At 38.1% G+C, this 22,174-nt stretch overlaps 3 long non-coding RNA genes across 4 annotated transcripts; all 3 read right to left on the bottom strand.

Moving 5' to 3' along the window:
- Nucleotides 1–832: 832 nt before the first annotated feature.
- Nucleotides 833–5,270, bottom strand: LOC127988906 (uncharacterized). Its single transcript, XR_008162066.1, has 2 exons — nt 4,669–5,270; nt 833–2,394 (listed from the first exon to the last, which is right to left on the bottom strand). It is a non-coding gene; the product is annotated as an uncharacterized LOC127988906 (long non-coding RNA).
- Nucleotides 5,271–6,516: 1,246 nt separating this feature from the next.
- LOC127988879 (uncharacterized) lies at nt 6,517–9,402 on the bottom strand. 2 transcript variants are annotated; one of them, XR_008162038.1, is made up of 2 exons: nt 9,214–9,402; nt 6,517–6,942 (listed from the first exon to the last, which is right to left on the bottom strand). It is a non-coding gene; the product is annotated as an uncharacterized LOC127988879 (long non-coding RNA). The 2 variants fall into 2 exon arrangements; XR_008162044.1 differs by lacking the exon at nt 6,517–6,942 and adding an exon at nt 7,650–8,075.
- Nucleotides 9,403–13,328: 3,926 nt separating this feature from the next.
- LOC127988895 (uncharacterized) lies at nt 13,329–18,478 on the bottom strand. Its single transcript, XR_008162055.1, has 2 exons — nt 17,165–18,478; nt 13,329–14,890 (listed from the first exon to the last, which is right to left on the bottom strand). It is a non-coding gene; the product is annotated as an uncharacterized LOC127988895 (long non-coding RNA).
- Between the last annotated feature and the right edge of the window lie 3,696 nt (nt 18,479–22,174).

The following is a 22,174-nucleotide window of genomic DNA, read 5'->3' as shown; positions in this document are numbered from 1 at the left end:
TGCAAATTCAACTATTATAATGTTTTCTGAAAGAAGAACATTATGACAGTCCTTGTTAAAGCATAGAAACACATCATGCACAAAATCAATGATTACCATCCCAAAACTTTGGAAAAAACAGCACCTTCAAGTGTTTAAATTTGGATTCTGCTGTAATCAAGTCAATGGACAAACCCACTGATGAACAAACACCAGCAAGGCAGTCCCAAAGTAAAGCACTTATTCTTACATGGAATAACAGATGCTTCTTTTTGTAGTCATCGAGGGAGTCTCCTTCAAATGAAACTAAATACAGACCAGTTGGACACTGGGAAGTCAGTCAGCAAACATTTACCCCAACTTGATAGCACTTTCTGCTTTGGTTGAAAAGAAAGATGCTAAAGTTAGAGTAGACATCAGCTGCTTTGCACTCAAGGAGGCAAGGAGTTGAAAAGGTGGCTACAGAGGAGGATGAAAAATTGTGTCCAATTTTTTCAATTTTATTCAGCATTTACAGTTACAAGTTTGGACCAGAGGCATATCTGCAAAATAAGAAATACTAATTAAATAAATAAAAAACTATACGAAATAGAACATAGGTGAAGCTTTGGTTGCTCTTCATTTCCTCAGTACTACTACCCCAAAGAGAAGCACTTATGAACATAGGACCAATCAATGCTCCCATTTGAAGTAATCTTAATGGGATGGATACTGTGAATATCTGATCATTGCCTTTAGAACTCAGTTTGGCGTCTCAGAAAATGAATTATGTCCTGAAGCACTCGTCAATTGAAACTACCCCAACAAATAGCACTTACCTATTACAACAGACAAGTCAGTGCCATTATGAGGGTACCGATAGTGACAAATCAAAATATTTTCCATTTCGAAGACTACAAGTCTGTGGAATCAGATGAGGACATTTCCAGCCAGAGATACCAGGAGCATGCTGCCTGCAGTCGAGGTGAGCTGATCTGAGCAGTTTTGTTAACAGCACCCATTATAAATATGTCTATGGCTCTTTGGCTTTGCTGTGGTCGTTGGTACTTGGGTAGTTTTGAAAGGCCATTAATCTTTGATTTCCCTGTTAATATCTTTGGAATGCCTCAGCATTCTTGAGCATGGGTGGACTTTTCACACATTTAAAGCATTTCATGCAAATTCAACTATTATAATGTTTTCTGAAAGAAGAACATAATGACAGTCCTTGTTAAAGCATAGAAACACACCATGCACAAAATCAATGATTACCATGCCAAAACTTTGGGAAAAACAGCACCTTCTAGTGTTTAAATTTGGATTCTGTTGTAATCAAGGCAATGGGCAAACCCACTGATGAACAAACACCAGCAAGGCAGTCCCAAAGTAAAGCACTTATTCTTACATGGAATGACAGATGCTTCTCTTTGTAGTCATCGAGGGAGTCTCCTTCAAATGAAACTAAATACAGACCAGTTGGACACTGGGAAGTCAGTCAGCAAACATTTACCCCAACTTGATAGCACTTTCTGCTTTGGTTGAAAAGAAAGATGCTAAAGTTAGAGTAGACATCAGCTGCTTTTCACTCGAGTAGGCAAGGATTTGAAAAGTTGGCCACAGAGGAGGATGCATAATTGTGTCCAATTTTTTCACTTTTATTCAGCATTTACAGTTACAAGTTTGGAACAGAGGCATATATCTGCAAAATAAGAAATACTAATTAAATAAATAAAAAACTATACGAAATAGAACATAGGTGAAGCTTTGGTTGCTCTTCATTTCCTCAGTACTACTACCCCAAAGAGAAGCACTTATGAACATAGGACCAATCAATGCTCCCATTTGAAGTAATCTTAATGGGATGGATACTGTGAATATCTGATCATTGCCTTTAGAACTCAGTTTGACGTCCCAGAAAATGAATTATGTCCTGAAGCACTCGTCACTTGAAACTACCCCAACAAATAGCACTTACCTATTACAACAGACAAGTCAGTGCCATTATGAGGGTACCGATAGTGACAAATCAAAATATTTTCCATTTCGAAGACTACAAGTCTGTGGAATCAGATGAGGACATTTCCAGCCAGAGATACCAGGAGCATGCTGCCTGCAGTCAAGGTGAGCTGATCTGAGCAGTTTTGTTAACAGCACCCATTATAAATATGTTTATGGCTCTTTGGCTTTGCTGTGGTCGTTGGTACTTGGGTAGTTTTGAAAGGCCATTAATCTTTGAGTTCCCTGTTAATATATTTGGGATGCCTCAGCATTCTTGAGCATGGGTGGACTTTTCACACATTTAAAGCATTTCATGCAAATTCAACTATTATAATGTTTTCTGAAAGAAGAACATTATGACAGTCCTTGTTAAAGCATAGAAACACACCGTGCACAAAATCAATGATTACCATGCCAAAACTTTGGAAAAAACAGCACCTTCTAGTGTTTAAATTTGGATTCTGTTGTAATCAAGGCAATGGGCAAACCCACTGATGAACAAACACCAGCAAGGCAGTCCCAAAGTAAAGCACTTATTCTTACATGGAATGACAGATGCTTCTCTTTGTAGTCAACGAGGGAGTCTCCTTCAAATGAAACTAAATACAGACCAGTTGGACACTGGGAAGTCAATCAGCAAACATTTACCCCAACTTGATAGCACTTTCTGCTTTGGTTGAAAAGAAAGATGCTAAAGTTAGAGTAGACATCAGCTGCTTTTCACTCAAGGAGGCAAGGATTTGAAAAGTTGGCCACAGAGGAGGATGCATAATTGTGTCCAATTTTTTCACTTTTATTCAGCATTTACAGTTACAAGTTTGGACCAGAGGCATATATCTGCAAAATAAGAAATACTAATTAAATAAATAAAAAACTATATGAAATAGAACATAGGTGAAGCTTTGGTTGCTCTTCATTTCCTCAGTACTACTACCCCAAAGAGAAGCACTTATGAACATAGGACCAATCAATGCTCCCATTTGAAGTAATCTTAATGGGATGGATACTGTGAATATCTGATCATTGCCTTTAGAACTCAGTTTGGCGTCCCAGAAAATGAATTATGTCCTGAAGCACTCGTCACTTGAAACTACCCCAACAAATAGCACTTACCTATTACAACAGACAAGTCAGTGCCATTATGAGGGTACCGATAGTGACAAATCAAAATATTTTCCATTTCGAAGACTACAAGTCTGTGGAATCAGATGAGGACATTTCCAGCCAGAGATACCAGGAGCATGCTGCCTGCAGTCAAGGTGAGCTGATCTGAGCAGTTTTGTTAACAGCACCCATTATAAATATGTCTATGGCTCTTTGGCTTTGCTGTGGTCGTTGGTACTTGGGTAGTTTTGAAAAGCCATTAATCTTTGATTGCCCTGTTAATATCTTTGGAATGCCTCAGCATTCTTGAGCATGGGTGGACTTTTCACACATTTAAAGCATTTCATGCAAATTCAACTATTATAATGTTTTCTGAAAGAAGAACATTATGACAGTCCTTGTTAAAGCATAGAAACACACCATGCACAAAATCAATGATTACCATCCCAAAACTTTGGAAAAAACAGCACCTTCTAGCGTTTAAATTTGGATTCTGCTGTAATCAAGTCAATGGACAAACCCACTGATGAACAAACACCAGCAAGGCAGTCCCAAAGTAAAGCACTTATTCTTACATGGAATAACAGATGCTTCTTTTTGTAGTTATTGAGGGAGTCTCCTTCAAATGAAACTAAATACAGACCAGTTGGACACTGGGAAGTCAATCAGCAAACATTTACCCCAACTTGATAGCACTTTCTGCTTTGGTTGAAAAGAAAGATGCTAAAGTTAGAGTAGACATCAGCTGCTTTTCACTCAAGGAGGCAAGGATTTGAAAAGTTGGCCACAGAGGAGGATGCATAATTGTGTCCAATTTTTTTTCAATTTTATTCAGCATTTACAGTTACAAGTTTGGACCAGATGCATATATCTGCAAAATAAGAAATACTAATTAATTAAATAAAAAACTATAAGAAATAGAACATAGGTGAAGCATTGGTTGCTCTTCATTTCCTCATTACTACTACCCCAAAGAGAAGCACTTATGAACATAGGACCAATCAATGCTCCCATTTGAAGTAATCTCAATGGGATGGATACTGTGAATATCTGATCATTGCATTTAGAACTCAGTTTGGCGTCCCAGAAAATAAATTATCTCATGAAGCACTGGTCACTTGAAACTACCCCAACAAATAGCACTTACCTATTACAACAGACAAGTCAGTGCCATTATGAGGGTACCGATAGTGACAAATCAAAATATTTTCCATTTCGAAGACTACAAGTCTGTGGAATCAGATGAGGACATTTCCAGCCAGAGATACCAGGAGCATGCTGCCTGCAGTCAAGGTGAGCTGATCTGAGCAGTTTTGTTAACAGCACCCATTATAAATATGTCTATGGCTCTTTGGCTTTGCTGTGGTCGTTGGTACTTGGGTAGTTTTGAAAGGCCATTAATCTTTGATTGCCCTGTTAATATCTTTGGAATGCCTCAGCATTCTTGAGCATGGGTGGAGTTTTCACACATTTAAAGCATTTCATGCAAATTCAACTATTATAATGTTTTCTGAAAGAAGAACATTATGACAGTCCTTGTTAAAGCATAGAAACACATCATGCACAAAATCAATGATTACCATCCCAAAACTTTGGAAAAAACAGCACCTTCTAGTGTTTAAATTTGGATTCTGTTGTAATCAAGGCAATGGGCAAACCCACTGATGAACAAACACCAGCAAGGCAGTCCCAAAGTAAAGCACTTATTCTTACATGGAATGACAGATGCTTCTCTTTGTAGTCAACGACGGAGTCTCCTTCAAATGAAACTAAATACAGACCAGTTGGACACTGGGAAGTCAATCAGAAAACATTTACCCCAACTTGATAGCACTTTCTGCTTTGGTTGAAAAGAAAGATGCTAAAGTTAGAGTAGACATCAGCTGCTTTTCACTCAAGGAGGCAAGGATTTGAAAAGTTGGCCACAGAGGAGGATGCATAATTGTGTCCAATTTTTTCACTTTTATTCAGCATTTACAGTTACAAGTTTGGACCAGAGGCATATATCTGCAAAATAAGAAATACTAATTAAATAAATAAAAAACTATATGAAATAGAACATAGGTGAAGCTTTGGTTGCTCTTCATTTCCTCAGTACTACTACCCCAAAGAGAAGCACTTATGAACATAGGACCAATCAATGCTCCCATTTGAAGTAATCTTAATGGGATGGATACTGTGAATATCTGATCATTGCCTTTAGAACTCAGTTTGGCGTCCCAGAAAATGAATTATGTCCTGAAGCACTCGTCACTTGAAACTACCCCAACAAATAGCACTTACCTATTACAACAGACAAGTCAGTGCCATTATGAGGGTACCGATAGTGACAAATCAAAATATTTTCCATTTCGAAGACTACAAGTCTGTGGAATCAGATGAGGACATTTCCAGCCAGAGATACCAGGAGCATGCTGCCTGCAGTCAAGGTGAGCTGATCTGAGCAGTTTTGTTAACAGCACCCATTATAAATATGTCTATGGCTCTTTGGCTTTGCTGTGGTCGTTGGTACTTGGGTAGTTTTGAAAAGCCATTAATCTTTGATTGCCCTGTTAATATCTTTGGAATGCCTCAGCATTCTTGAGCATGGGTGGACTTTTCACACATTTAAAGCATTTCATGCAAATTCAACTATTATAATGTTTTCTGAAAGAAGAACATTATGACAGTCCTTGTTAAAGCATAGAAACACACCATGCACAAAATCAATGATTACCATCCCAAAACTTTGGAAAAAACAGCACCTTCTAGCGTTTAAATTTGGATTCTGCTGTAATCAAGTCAATGGACAAACCCACTGATGAACAAACACCAGCAAGGCAGTCCCAAAGTAAAGCACTTATTCTTACATGGAATAACAGATGCTTCTTTTTGTAGTTATTGAGGGAGTCTCCTTCAAATGAAACTAAATACAGACCAGTTGGACACTGGGAAGTCAATCAGCAAACATTTACCCCAACTTGATAGCACTTTCTGCTTTGGTTGAAAAGAAAGATGCTAAAGTTAGAGTAGACATCAGCTGCTTTTCACTCAAGGAGGCAAGGATTTGAAAAGTTGGCCACAGAGGAGGATGCATAATTGTGTCCAATTTTTTTTCAATTTTATTCAGCATTTACAGTTACAAGTTTGGACCAGATGCATATATCTGCAAAATAAGAAATACTAATTAATTAAATAAAAAACTATAAGAAATAGAACATAGGTGAAGCATTGGTTGCTCTTCATTTCCTCATTACTACTACCCCAAAGAGAAGCACTTATGAACATAGGACCAATCAATGCTCCCATTTGAAGTAATCTCAATGGGATGGATACTGTGAATATCTGATCATTGCATTTAGAACTCAGTTTGGCGTCCCAGAAAATAAATTATCTCATGAAGCACTGGTCACTTGAAACTACCCCAACAAATAGCACTTACCTATTACAACAGACAAGTCAGTGCCATTATGAGGGTACCGATAGTGACAAATCAAAATATTTTCCATTTCGAAGACTACAAGTCTGTGGAATCAGATGAGGACATTTCCAGCCAGAGATACCAGGAGCATGCTGCCTGCAGTCAAGGTGAGCTGATCTGAGCAGTTTTGTTAACAGCACCCATTATAAATATGTCTATGGCTCTTTGGCTTTGCTGTGGTCGTTGGTACTTGGGTAGTTTTGAAAGGCCATTAATCTTTGATTGCCCTGTTAATATCTTTGGAATGCCTCAGCATTCTTGAGCATGGGTGGAGTTTTCACACATTTAAAGCATTTCATGCAAATTCAACTATTATAATGTTTTCTGAAAGAAGAACATTATGACAGTCCTTGTTAAAGCATAGAAACACATCATGCACAAAATCAATGATTACCATCCCAAAACTTTGGAAAAAACAGCACCTTCTAGTGTTTAAATTTGGATTCTGTTGTAATCAAGGCAATGGGCAAACCCACTGATGAACAAACACCAGCAAGGCAGTCCCAAAGTAAAGCACTTATTCTTACATGGAATGACAGATGCTTCTCTTTGTAGTCAACGACGGAGTCTCCTTCAAATGAAACTAAATACAGACCAGTTGGACACTGGGAAGTCAATCAGAAAACATTTACCCCAACTTGATAGCACTTTCTGCTTTGGTTGAAAAGAAAGATGCTAAAGTTAGAGTAGACATCAGCTGCTTTTCACTCAAGGAGGCAAGGATTTGAAAAGTTGGCCACAGAGGAGGATGCATAATTGTGTCCAATTTTTTCACTTTTATTCAGCATTTACAGTTACAAGTTTGGACCAGAGGCATATATCTGCAAAATAAGAAATACTAATTAAATAAATAAAAAACTATATGAAATAGAACATAGGTGAAGCTTTGGTTGCTCTTAATTTCCTCAGTACTACCCCAAAGAGAAGCACTTATGAACATAGGACCAATCAATGCTCCCATTTGAAGTAATCTTAATGGGATGGATACTGTGAATATCTGATCATTGCCTTTAGAACTCAGTTTGGCGTCCCAGAAAATGAATTATGTCCTGAAGCACTCGTCACTTGAAACTACCCCAACAAATAGCACTTACCTATTACAACAGACAAGTCAGTGCCATTATGAGGGTACCGATAGTGACAAATCAAAATATTTTCCATTTCGAAGACTACAAGTCTGTGGAATCAGATGAGGACATTTCCAGCCAGAGATACCAGGAGCATGCTGCCTGCAGTCAAGGTGAGCTGATCTGAGCAGTTTTGTTAACAGCACCCATTATAAATATGTCTATGGCTCTTTGGCTTTGCTGTGGTCGTTGGTACTTGGGTAGTTTTGAAAGGCCATTAATCTTTGATTGCCCTGTTAATATCTTTGGAATGCCTCAGCATTCTTGAGCATGGGTGGACTTTTCACACATTTAAAGCATTTCATGCAAATTCAACTATTATAATGTTTTCTGAAAGAAGAACATTATGACAGTCCTTGTTAAAGCATAGAAACACATCATGCACAAAATCAATGATTACCATCCCAAAACTTTGGAAAAAACAGCACCTTCTAGCGTTTAAATTTGGATTCTGCTGTAATCAAGTCAATGGACAAACCCACTGATGAACAAACACCAGCAAGGCAGTCCCAAAGTAAAGCACTTATTCTTACATGGAATAACAGATGCTTCTTTTTGTAGTTATTGAGGGAGTCTCCTTCAAATGAAACTAAATACAGACCAGTTGGACACTGGCAAGTCAGTCAGCAAACATTTACCCCAACTTGATAGCACTTTCTGCTTTGGTTGAAAAGAAAGATGCTAAAGTTAGAGTAGACATCAGCTGCTTTTCACTCAAGGAGGCAAGGATTTGAAAAGTTGGCCACAGAGGAGGATGCATAATTGTGTCCAATTTTTTTTCAATTTTATTCAGCATTTACAGTTACAAGTTTGGACCAGATGCATATATCTGCAAAATAAGAAATACTAATTAATTAAATAAAAAACTATAAGAAATAGAACATAGGTGAAGCATTGGTTGCTCTTCATTTCCTCATTACTACTACCCCAAAGAGAAGCACTTATGAACATAGGACCAATCAATGCTCCCATTTGAAGTAATCTCAATGGGATGGATACTGTGAATATCTGATCATTGCATTTAGAACTCAGTTTGGCGTCCCAGAAAATAAATTATCTCATGAAGCACTGGTCACTTGAAACTACCCCAACAAATAGCACTTACCTATTACAACAGACAAGTCAGTGCCATTATGAGGGTACCGATAGTGACAAATCAAAATATTTTCCATTTCGAAGACTACAAGTCTGTGGAATCAGATGAGGACATTTCCAGCCAGAGATACCAGGAGCATGCTGCCTGCAGTCAAGGTGAGCTGATCTGAGCAGTTTTGTTAACAGCACCCATTATAAATATGTCTATGGCTCTTTGGCTTTGCTGTGGTCGTTGGTACTTGGGTAGTTTTGAAAGGCCATTAATCTTTGATTGCCCTGTTAATATCTTTGGAATGCCTCAGCATTCTTGAGCATGGGTGGAGTTTTCACACATTTAAAGCATTTCATGCAAATTCAACTATTATAATGTTTTCTGAAAGAAGAACATTATGACAGTCCTTGTTGAAGCATAGAAACACATCATGCACAAAATCAATGATTACCATCCCAAAACTTTGGAAAAAACAGCACCTTCAAGTGTTTAAATTTGGATTCTGCTGTAATCAAGTCAATGGACAAACCCACTGATGAACAAACACCAGCAAGGCAGTCCCAAAGTAAAGCACTTATTCTTACATGGAATAACAGATGCTTCTTTTTGTAGTTATTGAGGGAGTCTCCTTCAAATGAAACTAAATACAGACCAGTTGGACACTGGGAAGTCAATCAGCAAACATTTACCCCAACTTGATAGCACTTTCTGCTTTGGTTGAAAAGAAAGATGCTAAAGTTAGAGTAGACATCAGCTGCTTTTCACTCAAGGAGGCAAGGATTTGAAAAGTTGGCCACAGAGGAGGATGCATAATTGTGTCCAATTTTTTTCAATTTTATTCAGCATTTACAGTTACAAGTTTGGACCAGATGCATATATCTGCAAAATAAGAAATACTAATTAATTAAATAAAAAACTATAAGAAATAGAACATAGGTGAAGCATTGGTTGCTCTTCATTTCCTCATTACTACTACCCCAACGAGAAGCACTTATGAACATAGGACCAACCAATGCTCCCATTTGAAGTAATCTCAATGGGATGGATACTGTGAATATCTGATCATTGCATTTAGAACTCAGTTTGGCGTCCCAGAAAATAAATTATCTCATGAAGCACTGGTCACTTGAAACTACCCCAACAAATAGCACTTACCTATTACAACAGACAAGTCAGTGCCATTATGAGGGTACCGATAGTGACAAATCAAAATATTTTCCATTTCGAAGACTACAAGTCTGTGGAATCAGATGAGGACATTTCCAGCCAGAGATACCAGGAGCATGCTGCCTGCAGTCAAGGTGAGCTGATCTGAGCAGTTTTGTTAACAGCACCCATTATAAATATGTCTATGGCTCTTTGGCTTTGCTGTGGTCGTTGGTACTTGGGTAGTTTTGAAAGGCCATTAATCTTTGATTGCCCTGTTAATATCTTTGGAATGCCTCAGCATTCTTGAGCATGGGTGGACTTTTCACACATTTAAAGCATTTCATGCAAATTCAACTATTATAATGTTTTCTGAAAGAAGAACATTATGACAGTCCTTGTTAAAGCATAGAAACACATCATGCACAAAATCAATGATTACCATCCCAAAACTTTGGAAAAAACAGCACCTTCAAGTGTTTAAATTTGGATTCTGCTGTAATCAAGTCAATGGACAAACCCACTGATGAACAAACACCAGCAAGGCAGTCCCAAAGTAAAGCACTTATTCTTACATGGAATAACAGATGCTTCTTTTTGTAGTCATCGAGGGAGTCTCCTTCAAATGAAACTAAATACAGACCAGTTGGACACTGGGAAGTCAGTCAGCAAACATTTACCCCAACTTGATAGCACTTTCTGCTTTGGTTGAAAAGAAAGATGCTAAAGTTAGAGTAGACATCAGCTGCTTTGCACTCAAGGAGGCAAGGAGTTGAAAAGGTGGCTACAGAGGAGGATGAAAAATTGTGTCCAATTTTTTCAATTTTATTCAGCATTTACAGTTACAAGTTTGGACCAGAGGCATATCTGCAAAATAAGAAATACTAATTAAATAAATAAAAAACTATACGAAATAGAACATAGGTGAAGCTTTGGTTGCTCTTCATTTCCTCAGTACTACTACCCCAAAGAGAAGCACTTATGAACATAGGACCAATCAATGCTCCCATTTGAAGTAATCTTAATGGGATGGATACTGTGAATATCTGATCATTGCCTTTAGAACTCAGTTTGGCGTCTCAGAAAATGAATTATGTCCTGAAGCACTCGTCAATTGAAACTACCCCAACAAATAGCACTTACCTATTACAACAGACAAGTCAGTGCCATTATGAGGGTACCGATAGTGACAAATCAAAATATTTTCCATTTCGAAGACTACAAGTCTGTGGAATCAGATGAGGACATTTCCAGCCAGAGATACCAGGAGCATGCTGCCTGCAGTCGAGGTGAGCTGATCTGAGCAGTTTTGTTAACAGCACCCATTATAAATATGTCTATGGCTCTTTGGCTTTGCTGTGGTCGTTGGTACTTGGGTAGTTTTGAAAGGCCATTAATCTTTGATTTCCCTGTTAATATCTTTGGAATGCCTCAGCATTCTTGAGCATGGGTGGACTTTTCACACATTTAAAGCATTTCATGCAAATTCAACTATTATAATGTTTTCTGAAAGAAGAACATAATGACAGTCCTTGTTAAAGCATAGAAACACACCATGCACAAAATCAATGATTACCATGCCAAAACTTTGGGAAAAACAGCACCTTCTAGTGTTTAAATTTGGATTCTGTTGTAATCAAGGCAATGGGCAAACCCACTGATGAACAAACACCAGCAAGGCAGTCCCAAAGTAAAGCACTTATTCTTACATGGAATGACAGATGCTTCTCTTTGTAGTCATCGAGGGAGTCTCCTTCAAATGAAACTAAATACAGACCAGTTGGACACTGGGAAGTCAGTCAGCAAACATTTACCCCAACTTGATAGCACTTTCTGCTTTGGTTGAAAAGAAAGATGCTAAAGTTAGAGTAGACATCAGCTGCTTTTCACTCGAGTAGGCAAGGATTTGAAAAGTTGGCCACAGAGGAGGATGCATAATTGTGTCCAATTTTTTCACTTTTATTCAGCATTTACAGTTACAAGTTTGGAACAGAGGCATATATCTGCAAAATAAGAAATACTAATTAATTAAATAAAAAACTATAAGAAATAGAACATAGGTGAAGCATTGGTTGCTCTTCATTTCCTCATTACTACTACCCCAACGAGAAGCACTTATGAACATAGGACCAATCAATGCTCCCATTTGAAGTAATCTCAATGGGATGGATACTGTGAATATCTGATCATTGCATTTAGAACTCAGTTTGGCGTCCCAGAAAATAAATTATCTCATGAAGCACTGGTCACTTGAAACTACCCCAACAAATAGCACTTACCTATTACAACAGACAAGTCAGTGCCATTATGAGGGTACCGATAGTGACAAATCAAAATATTTTCCATTTCGAAGACTACAAGTCTGTGGAATCAGATGAGGACATTTCCAGCCAGAGATACCAGGAGCATGCTGCCTGCAGTCAAGGTGAGCTGATCTGAGCAGTTTTGTTAACAGCACCCATTATAAATATGTCTATGGCTCTTTGGCTTTGCTGTGGTCGTTGGTACTTGGGTAGTTTTGAAAGGCCATTAATCTTTGATTGCCCTGTTAATATCTTTGGAATGCCTCAGCATTCTTGAGCATGGGTGGACTTTTCACACATTTAAAGCATTTCATGCAAATTCAACTATTATAATGTTTTCTGAAAGAAGAACATTATGACAGTCCTTGTTAAAGCATAGAAACACATCATGCACAAAATCAATGATTACCATCCCAAAACTTTGGAAAAAACAGCACCTTCAAGTGTTTAAATTTGGATTCTGCTGTAATCAAGTCAATGGACAAACCCACTGATGAACAAACACCAGCAAGGCAGTCCCAAAGTAAAGCACTTATTCTTACATGGAATAACAGATGCTTCTTTTTGTAGTCATCGAGGGAGTCTCCTTCAAATGAAACTAAATACAGACCAGTTGGACACTGGGAAGTCAGTCAGCAAACATTTACCCCAACTTGATAGCACTTTCTGCTTTGGTTGAAAAGAAAGATGCTAAAGTTAGAGTAGACATCAGCTGCTTTGCACTCAAGGAGGCAAGGAGTTGAAAAGGTGGCTACAGAGGAGGATGAAAAATTGTGTCCAATTTTTTCAATTTTATTCAGCATTTACAGTTACAAGTTTGGACCAGAGGCATATCTGCAAAATAAGAAATACTAATTAAATAAATAAAAAACTATACGAAATAGAACATAGGTGAAGCTTTGGTTGCTCTTCATTTCCTCAGTACTACTACCCCAAAGAGAAGCACTTATGAACATAGGACCAATCAATGCTCCCATTTGAAGTAATCTTAATGGGATGGATACTGTGAATATCTGATCATTGCCTTTAGAACTCAGTTTGGCGTCTCAGAAAATGAATTATGTCCTGAAGCACTCGTCAATTGAAACTACCCCAACAAATAGCACTTACCTATTACAACAGACAAGTCAGTGCCATTATGAGGGTACCGATAGTGACAAATCAAAATATTTTCCATTTCGAAGACTACAAGTCTGTGGAATCAGATGAGGACATTTCCAGCCAGAGATACCAGGAGCATGCTGCCTGCAGTCGAGGTGAGCTGATCTGAGCAGTTTTGTTAACAGCACCCATTATAAATATGTCTATGGCTCTTTGGCTTTGCTGTGGTCGTTGGTACTTGGGTAGTTTTGAAAGGCCATTAATCTTTGATTTCCCTGTTAATATCTTTGGAATGCCTCAGCATTCTTGAGCATGGGTGGACTTTTCACACATTTAAAGCATTTCATGCAAATTCAACTATTATAATGTTTTCTGAAAGAAGAACATAATGACAGTCCTTGTTAAAGCATAGAAACACACCATGCACAAAATCAATGATTACCATGCCAAAACTTTGGGAAAAACAGCACCTTCTAGTGTTTAAATTTGGATTCTGTTGTAATCAAGGCAATGGGCAAACCCACTGATGAACAAACACCAGCAAGGCAGTCCCAAAGTAAAGCACTTATTCTTACATGGAATGACAGATGCTTCTCTTTGTAGTCATCGAGGGAGTCTCCTTCAAATGAAACTAAATACAGACCAGTTGGACACTGGGAAGTCAGTCAGCAAACATTTACCCCAACTTGATAGCACTTTCTGCTTTGGTTGAAAAGAAAGATGCTAAAGTTAGAGTAGACATCAGCTGCTTTTCACTCGAGTAGGCAAGGATTTGAAAAGTTGGCCACAGAGGAGGATGCATAATTGTGTCCAATTTTTTCACTTTTATTCAGCATTTACAGTTACAAGTTTGGAACAGAGGCATATATCTGCAAAATAAGAAATACTAATTAAATAAATAAAAAACTATACGAAATAGAACATAGGTGAAGCTTTGGTTGCTCTTCATTTCCTCAGTACTACTACCCCAAAGAGAAGCACTTATGAACATAGGACCAATCAATGCTCCCATTTGAAGTAATCTTAATGGGATGGATACTGTGAATATCTGATCATTGCCTTTAGAACTCAGTTTGACGTCCCAGAAAATGAATTATGTCCTGAAGCACTCGTCACTTGAAACTACCCCAACAAATAGCACTTACCTATTACAACAGACAAGTCAGTGCCATTATGAGGGTACCGATAGTGACAAATCAAAATATTTTCCATTTCGAAGACTACAAGTCTGTGGAATCAGATGAGGACATTTCCAGCCAGAGATACCAGGAGCATGCTGCCTGCAGTCAAGGTGAGCTGATCTGAGCAGTTTTGTTAACAGCACCCATTATAAATATGTTTATGGCTCTTTGGCTTTGCTGTGGTCGTTGGTACTTGGGTAGTTTTGAAAGGCCATTAATCTTTGAGTTCCCTGTTAATATATTTGGGATGCCTCAGCATTCTTGAGCATGGGTGGACTTTTCACACATTTAAAGCATTTCATGCAAATTCAACTATTATAATGTTTTCTGAAAGAAGAACATTATGACAGTCCTTGTTAAAGCATAGAAACACACCGTGCACAAAATCAATGATTACCATGCCAAAACTTTGGAAAAAACAGCACCTTCTAGTGTTTAAATTTGGATTCTGTTGTAATCAAGGCAATGGGCAAACCCACTGATGAACAAACACCAGCAAGGCAGTCCCAAAGTAAAGCACTTATTCTTACATGGAATGACAGATGCTTCTCTTTGTAGTCAACGAGGGAGTCTCCTTCAAATGAAACTAAATACAGACCAGTTGGACACTGGGAAGTCAATCAGCAAACATTTACCCCAACTTGATAGCACTTTCTGCTTTGGTTGAAAAGAAAGATGCTAAAGTTAGAGTAGACATCAGCTGCTTTTCACTCAAGGAGGCAAGGATTTGAAAAGTTGGCCACAGAGGAGGATGCATAATTGTGTCCAATTTTTTCACTTTTATTCAGCATTTACAGTTACAAGTTTGGACCAGAGGCATATATCTGCAAAATAAGAAATACTAATTAAATAAATAAAAAACTATATGAAATAGAACATAGGTGAAGCTTTGGTTGCTCTTCATTTCCTCAGTACTACTACCCCAAAGAGAAGCACTTATGAACATAGGACCAATCAATGCTCCCATTTGAAGTAATCTTAATGGGATGGATACTGTGAATATCTGATCATTGCCTTTAGAACTCAGTTTGGCGTCCCAGAAAATGAATTATGTCCTGAAGCACTCGTCACTTGAAACTACCCCAACAAATAGCACTTACCTATTACAACAGACAAGTCAGTGCCATTATGAGGGTACCGATAGTGACAAATCAAAATATTTTCCATTTCGAAGACTACAAGTCTGTGGAATCAGATGAGGACATTTCCAGCCAGAGATACCAGGAGCATGCTGCCTGCAGTCAAGGTGAGCTGATCTGAGCAGTTTTGTTAACAGCACCCATTATAAATATGTCTATGGCTCTTTGGCTTTGCTGTGGTCATTGGTACTTGGGTAGTTTTGAAAAGCCATTAATCTTTGATTGCCCTGTTAATATCTTTGGAATGCCTCAGCATTCTTGAGCATGGGTGGACTTTTCACACATTTAAAGCATTTCATGCAAATTCAACTATTATAATGTTTTCTGAAAGAAGAACATTATGACAGTCCTTGTTAAAGCATAGAAACACACCATGCACAAAATCAATGATTACCATCCCAAAACTTTGGAAAAAACAGCACCTTCTAGCGTTTAAATTTGGATTCTGCTGTAATCAAGTCAATGGACAAACCCACTGATGAACAAACACCAGCAAGGCAGTCCCAAAGTAAAGCACTTATTCTTACATGGAATAACAGATGCTTCTTTTTGTAGTTATTGAGGGAGTCTCCTTCAAATGAAACTAAATACAGACCAGTTGGACACTGGGAAGTCAATCAGCAAACATTTACCCCAACTTGATAGCACTTTCTGCTTTGGTTGAAAAGAAAGATGCTAAAGTTAGAGTAGACATCAGCTGCTTTTCACTCAAGGAGGCAAGGATTTGAAAAGTTGGCCACAGAGGAGGATGCATAATTGTGTCCAATTTTTTTTCAATTTTATTCAGCATTTACAGTTACAAGTTTGGACCAGATGCATATATCTGCAAAATAAGAAATACTAATTAATTAAATAAAAAACTATAAGAAATAGAACATAGGTGAAGCATTGGTTGCTCTTCATTTCCTCATTACTACTACCCCAAAGAGAAGCACTTATGAACATAGGACCAATCAATGCTCCCATTTGAAGTAATCTCAATGGGATGGATACTGTGAATATCTGATCATTGCATTTAGAACTCAGTTTGGCGTCCCAGAAAATAAATTATCTCATGAAGCACTGGTCACTTGAAACTACCCCAACAAATAGCACTTACCTATTACAACAGACAAGTCAGTGCCATTATGAGGGTACCGATAGTGACAAATCAAAATATTTTCCATTTCGAAGACTACAAGTCTGTGGAATCAGATGAGGACATTTCCAGCCAGAGATACCAGGAGCATGCTGCCTGCAGTCAAGGTGAGCTGATCTGAGCAGTTTTGTTAACAGCACCCATTATAAATATGTCTATGGCTCTTTGGCTTTGCTGTGGTCGTTGGTACTTGGGTAGTTTTGAAAGGCCATTAATCTTTGATTGCCCTGTTAATATCTTTGGAATGCCTCAGCATTCTTGAGCATGGGTGGAGTTTTCACACATTTAAAGCATTTCATGCAAATTCAACTATTATAATGTTTTCTGAAAGAAGAACATTATGACAGTCCTTGTTAAAGCATAGAAACACATCATGCACAAAATCAATGATTACCATCCCAAAACTTTGGAAAAAACAGCACCTTCTAGTGTTTAAATTTGGATTCTGTTGTAATCAAGGCAATGGGCAAACCCACTGATGAACAAACACCAGCAAGGCAGTCCCAAAGTAAAGCACTTATTCTTACATGGAATGACAGATGCTTCTCTTTGTAGTCAACGACGGAGTCTCCTTCAAATGAAACTAAATACAGACCAGTTGGACACTGGGAAGTCAATCAGAAAACATTTACCCCAACTTGATAGCACTTTCTGCTTTGGTTGAAAAGAAAGATGCTAAAGTTAGAGTAGACATCAGCTGCTTTTCACTCAAGGAGGCAAGGATTTGAAAAGTTGGCCACAGAGGAGGATGCATAATTGTGTCCAATTTTTTCACTTTTATTCAGCATTTACAGTTACAAGTTTGGACCAGAGGCATATATCTGCAAAATAAGAAATACTAATTAAATAAATAAAAAACTATATGAAATAGAACATAGGTGAAGCTTTGGTTGCTCTTCATTTCCTCAGTACTACCCCAAAGAGAAGCACTTATGAACATAGGACCAATCAATGCTCCCATTTGAAGTAATCTTAATGGGATGGATACTGTGAATATCTGATCATTGCCTTTAGAACTCAGTTTGGCGTCCCAGAAAATGAATTATGTCCTGAAGCACTCGTCACTTGAAACTACCCCAACAAATAGCACTTACCTATTACAACAGACAAGTCAGTGCCATTATGAGGGTACCGATAGTGACAAATCAAAATATTTTCCATTTCGAAGACTACAAGTCTGTGGAATCAGATGAGGACATTTCCAGCCAGAGATACCAGGAGCATGCTGCCTGCAGTCAAGGTGAGCTGATCTGAGCAGTTTTGTTAACAGCACCCATTATAAATATGTCTATGGCTCTTTGGCTTTGCTGTGGTCGTTGGTACTTGGGTAGTTTTGAAAGGCCATTAATCTTTGATTGCCCTGTTAATATCTTTGGAATGCCTCAGCATTCTTGAGCATGGGTGGACTTTTCACACATTTAAAGCATTTCATGCAAATTCAACTATTATAATGTTTTCTGAAAGAAGAACATTATGACAGTCCTTGTTAAAGCATAGAAACACATCATGCACAAAATCAATGATTACCATCCCAAAACTTTGGAAAAAACAGCACCTTCTAGCGTTTAAATTTGGATTCTGCTGTAATCAAGTCAATGGACAAACCCACTGATGAACAAACACCAGCAAGGCAGTCCCAAAGTAAAGCACTTATTCTTACATGGAATAACAGATGCTTCTTTTTGTAGTTATTGAGGGAGTCTCCTTCAAATGAAACTAAATACAGACCAGTTGGACACTGGCAAGTCAGTCAGCAAACATTTACCCCAACTTGATAGCACTTTCTGCTTTGGTTGAAAAGAAAGATGCTAAAGTTAGAGTAGACATCAGCTGCTTTTCACTCAAGGAGGCAAGGATTTGAAAAGTTGGCCACAGAGGAGGATGCATAATTGTGTCCAATTTTTTTTCAATTTTATTCAGCATTTACAGTTACAAGTTTGGAACAGAGGCATATATCTGCAAAATAAGAAATACTAATTAAATAAATAAAAAACTATACGAAATAGAACATAGGTGAAGCTTTGGTTGCTCTTCATTTCCTCATTACTACTACCCCAACGAGAAGCACTTATGAACATAGGACCAATCAATGCTCCCATTTGAAGTAATCTCAATGGGATGGATACTGTGAATATCTGATCATTGCATTTAGAACTCAGTTTGGCGTCCCAGAAAATAAATTATCTCATGAAGCACTGGTCACTTGAAACTACCCCAACAAATAGCACTTACCTATTACAACAGACAAGTCAGTGCCATTATGAGGGTACCGATAGTGACAAATCAAAATATTTTCCATTTCGAAGACTACAAGTCTGTGGAATCAGATGAGGACATTTCCAGCCAGAGATACCAGGAGCATGCTGCCTGCAGTCAAGGTGAGCTGATCTGAGCAGTTTTGTTAACAGCACCCATTATAAATATGTCTATGGCTCTTTGGCTTTGCTGTGGTCGTTGGTACTTGGGTAGTTTTGAAAGGCCATTAATCTTTGATTGCCCTGTTAATATCTTTGGAATGCCTCAGCATTCTTGAGCATGGGTGGACTTTTCACACATTTAAAGCATTTCATGCAAATTCAACTATTATAATGTTTTCTGAAAGAAGAACATTATGACAGTCCTTGTTAAAGCATAGAAACACATCATGCACAAAATCAATGATTACCATCCCAAAACTTTGGAAAAAACAGCACCTTCAAGTGTTTAAATTTGGATTCTGCTGTAATCAAGTCAATGGACAAACCCACTGATGAACAAACACCAGCAAGGCAGTCCCAAAGTAAAGCACTTATTCTTACATGGAATAACAGATGCTTCTTTTTGTAGTCATCGAGGGAGTCTCCTTCAAATGAAACTAAATACAGACCAGTTGGACACTGGGAAGTCAGTCAGCAAACATTTACCCCAACTTGATAGCACTTTCTGCTTTGGTTGAAAAGAAAGATGCTAAAGTTAGAGTAGACATCAGCTGCTTTGCACTCAAGGAGGCAAGGAGTTGAAAAGGTGGCTACAGAGGAGGATGAAAAATTGTGTCCAATTTTTTCAATTTTATTCAGCATTTACAGTTACAAGTTTGGACCAGAGGCATATCTGCAAAATAAGAAATACTAATTAAATAAATAAAAAACTATACGAAATAGAACATAGGTGAAGCTTTGGTTGCTCTTCATTTCCTCAGTACTACTACCCCAAAGAGAAGCACTTATGAACATAGGACCAATCAATGCTCCCATTTGAAGTAATCTTAATGGGATGGATACTGTGAATATCTGATCATTGCCTTTAGAACTCAGTTTGGCGTCTCAGAAAATGAATTATGTCCTGAAGCACTCGTCAATTGAAACTACCCCAACAAATAGCACTTACCTATTACAACAGACAAGTCAGTGCCATTATGAGGGTACCGATAGTGACAAATCAAAATATTTTCCATTTCGAAGACTACAAGTCTGTGGAATCAGATGAGGACATTTCCAGCCAGAGATACCAGGAGCATGCTGCCTGCAGTCAAGGTGAGCTGATCTGAGCAGTTTTGTTAACAGCACCCATTATAAATATGTTTATGGCTCTTTGGCTTTGCTGTGGTCGTTGGTACTTGGGTAGTTTTGAAAGGCCATTAATCTTTGAGTTCCCTGTTAATATATTTGGGATGCCTCAGCATTCTTGAGCATGGGTGGACTTTTCACACATTTAAAGCATTTCATGCAAATTCAACTATTATAATGTTTTCTGAAAGAAGAACATTATGACAGTCCTTGTTAAAGCATAGAAACACACCGTGCACAAAATCAATGATTACCATGCCAAAACTTTGGAAAAAACAGCACCTTCTAGTGTTTAAATTTGGATTCTGTTGTAATCAAGGCAATGGGCAAACCCACTGATGAACAAACACCAGCAAGGCAGTCCCAAAGTAAAGCACTTATTCTTACATGGAATGACAGATGCTTCTCTTTGTAGTCAACGAGGGAGTCTCCTTCAAATGAAACTAAATACAGACCAGTTGGACACTGGGAAGTCAATCAGCAAACATTTACCCCAACTTGATAGCACTTTCTGCTTTGGTTGAAAAGAAAGATGCTAAAGTTAGAGTAGACATCAGCTGCTTTTCACTCAAGGAGGCAAGGATTTGAAAAGTTGGCCACAGAGGAGGATGCATAATTGTGTCCAATTTTTTCACTTTTATTCAGCATTTACAGTTACAAGTTTGGACCAGAGGCATATATCTGCAAAATAAGAAATACTAATTAAATAAATAAAAAACTATATGAAATAGAACATAGGTGAAGCTTTGGTTGCTCTTCATTTCCTCAGTACTACTACCCCAAAGAGAAGCACTTATGAACATAGGACCAATCAATGCTCCCATTTGAAGTAATCTTAATGGGATGGATACTGTGAATATCTGATCATTGCCTTTAGAACTCAGTTTGGCGTCCCAGAAAATGAATTATGTCCTGAAGCACTCGTCACTTGAAACTACCCCAACAAATAGCACTTACCTATTACAACAGACAAGTCAGTGCCATTATGAGGGTACCGATAGTGACAAATCAAAATATTTTCCATTTCGAAGACTACAAGTCTGTGGAATCAGATGAGGACATTTCCAGCCAGAGATACCAGGAGCATGCTGCCTGCAGTCAAGGTGAGCTGATCTGAGCAGTTTTGTTAACAGCACCCATTATAAATATGTTTATGGCTCTTTGGCTTTGCTGTGGTCGTTGGTACTTGGGTAGTTTTGAAAGGCCATTAATCTTTGAGTTCCCTGTTAATATATTTGGGATGCCTCAGCATTCTTGAGCATGGGTGGACTTTTCACACATTTAAAGCATTTCATGCAAATTCAACTATTATAATGTTTTCTGAAAGAAGAACATTATGACAGTCCTTGTTAAAGCATAGAAACACACCGTGCACAAAATCAATGATTACCATGCCAAAACTTTGGAAAAAACAGCACCTTCTAGTGTTTAAATTTGGATTCTGTTGTAATCAAGGCAATGGGCAAACCCACTGATGAACAAACACCAGCAAGGCAGTCCCAAAGTAAAGCACTTATTCTTACATGGAATGACAGATGCTTCTCTTTGTAGTCAACGAGGGAGTCTCCTTCAAATGAAACTAAATACAGACCAGTCGGACACTGGGAAGTCAATCAGCAAACATTTACCCCAACTTGATAGCACTTTCTGCTTTGGTTGAAAAGAAAGATGCTAAAGTTAGAGTAGACATCAGCTGCTTTTCACTCAAGGAGGCAAGGATTTGAAAAGTTGGCCACAGAGGAGGATGCATAATTGTGTCCAATTTTTTCACTTTTATTCAGCATTTACAGTTACAAGTTTGGACCAGAGGCATATATCTGCAAAATAAGAAATACTAATTAAATAAATAAAAAACTATATGAAATAGAACATAGGTGAAGCTTTGGT

The sequence above is a fragment of the Carassius gibelio genome, chromosome A5, assembly GCF_023724105.1.
Source record: "Carassius gibelio isolate Cgi1373 ecotype wild population from Czech Republic chromosome A5, carGib1.2-hapl.c, whole genome shotgun sequence".
Lineage (NCBI taxonomy): Eukaryota > Metazoa > Chordata > Actinopteri > Cypriniformes > Cyprinidae > Carassius > Carassius gibelio.
Note: the sequence above shows the minus strand (reverse complement) of the source record. Positions and strands in the feature narration are given on the sequence as shown.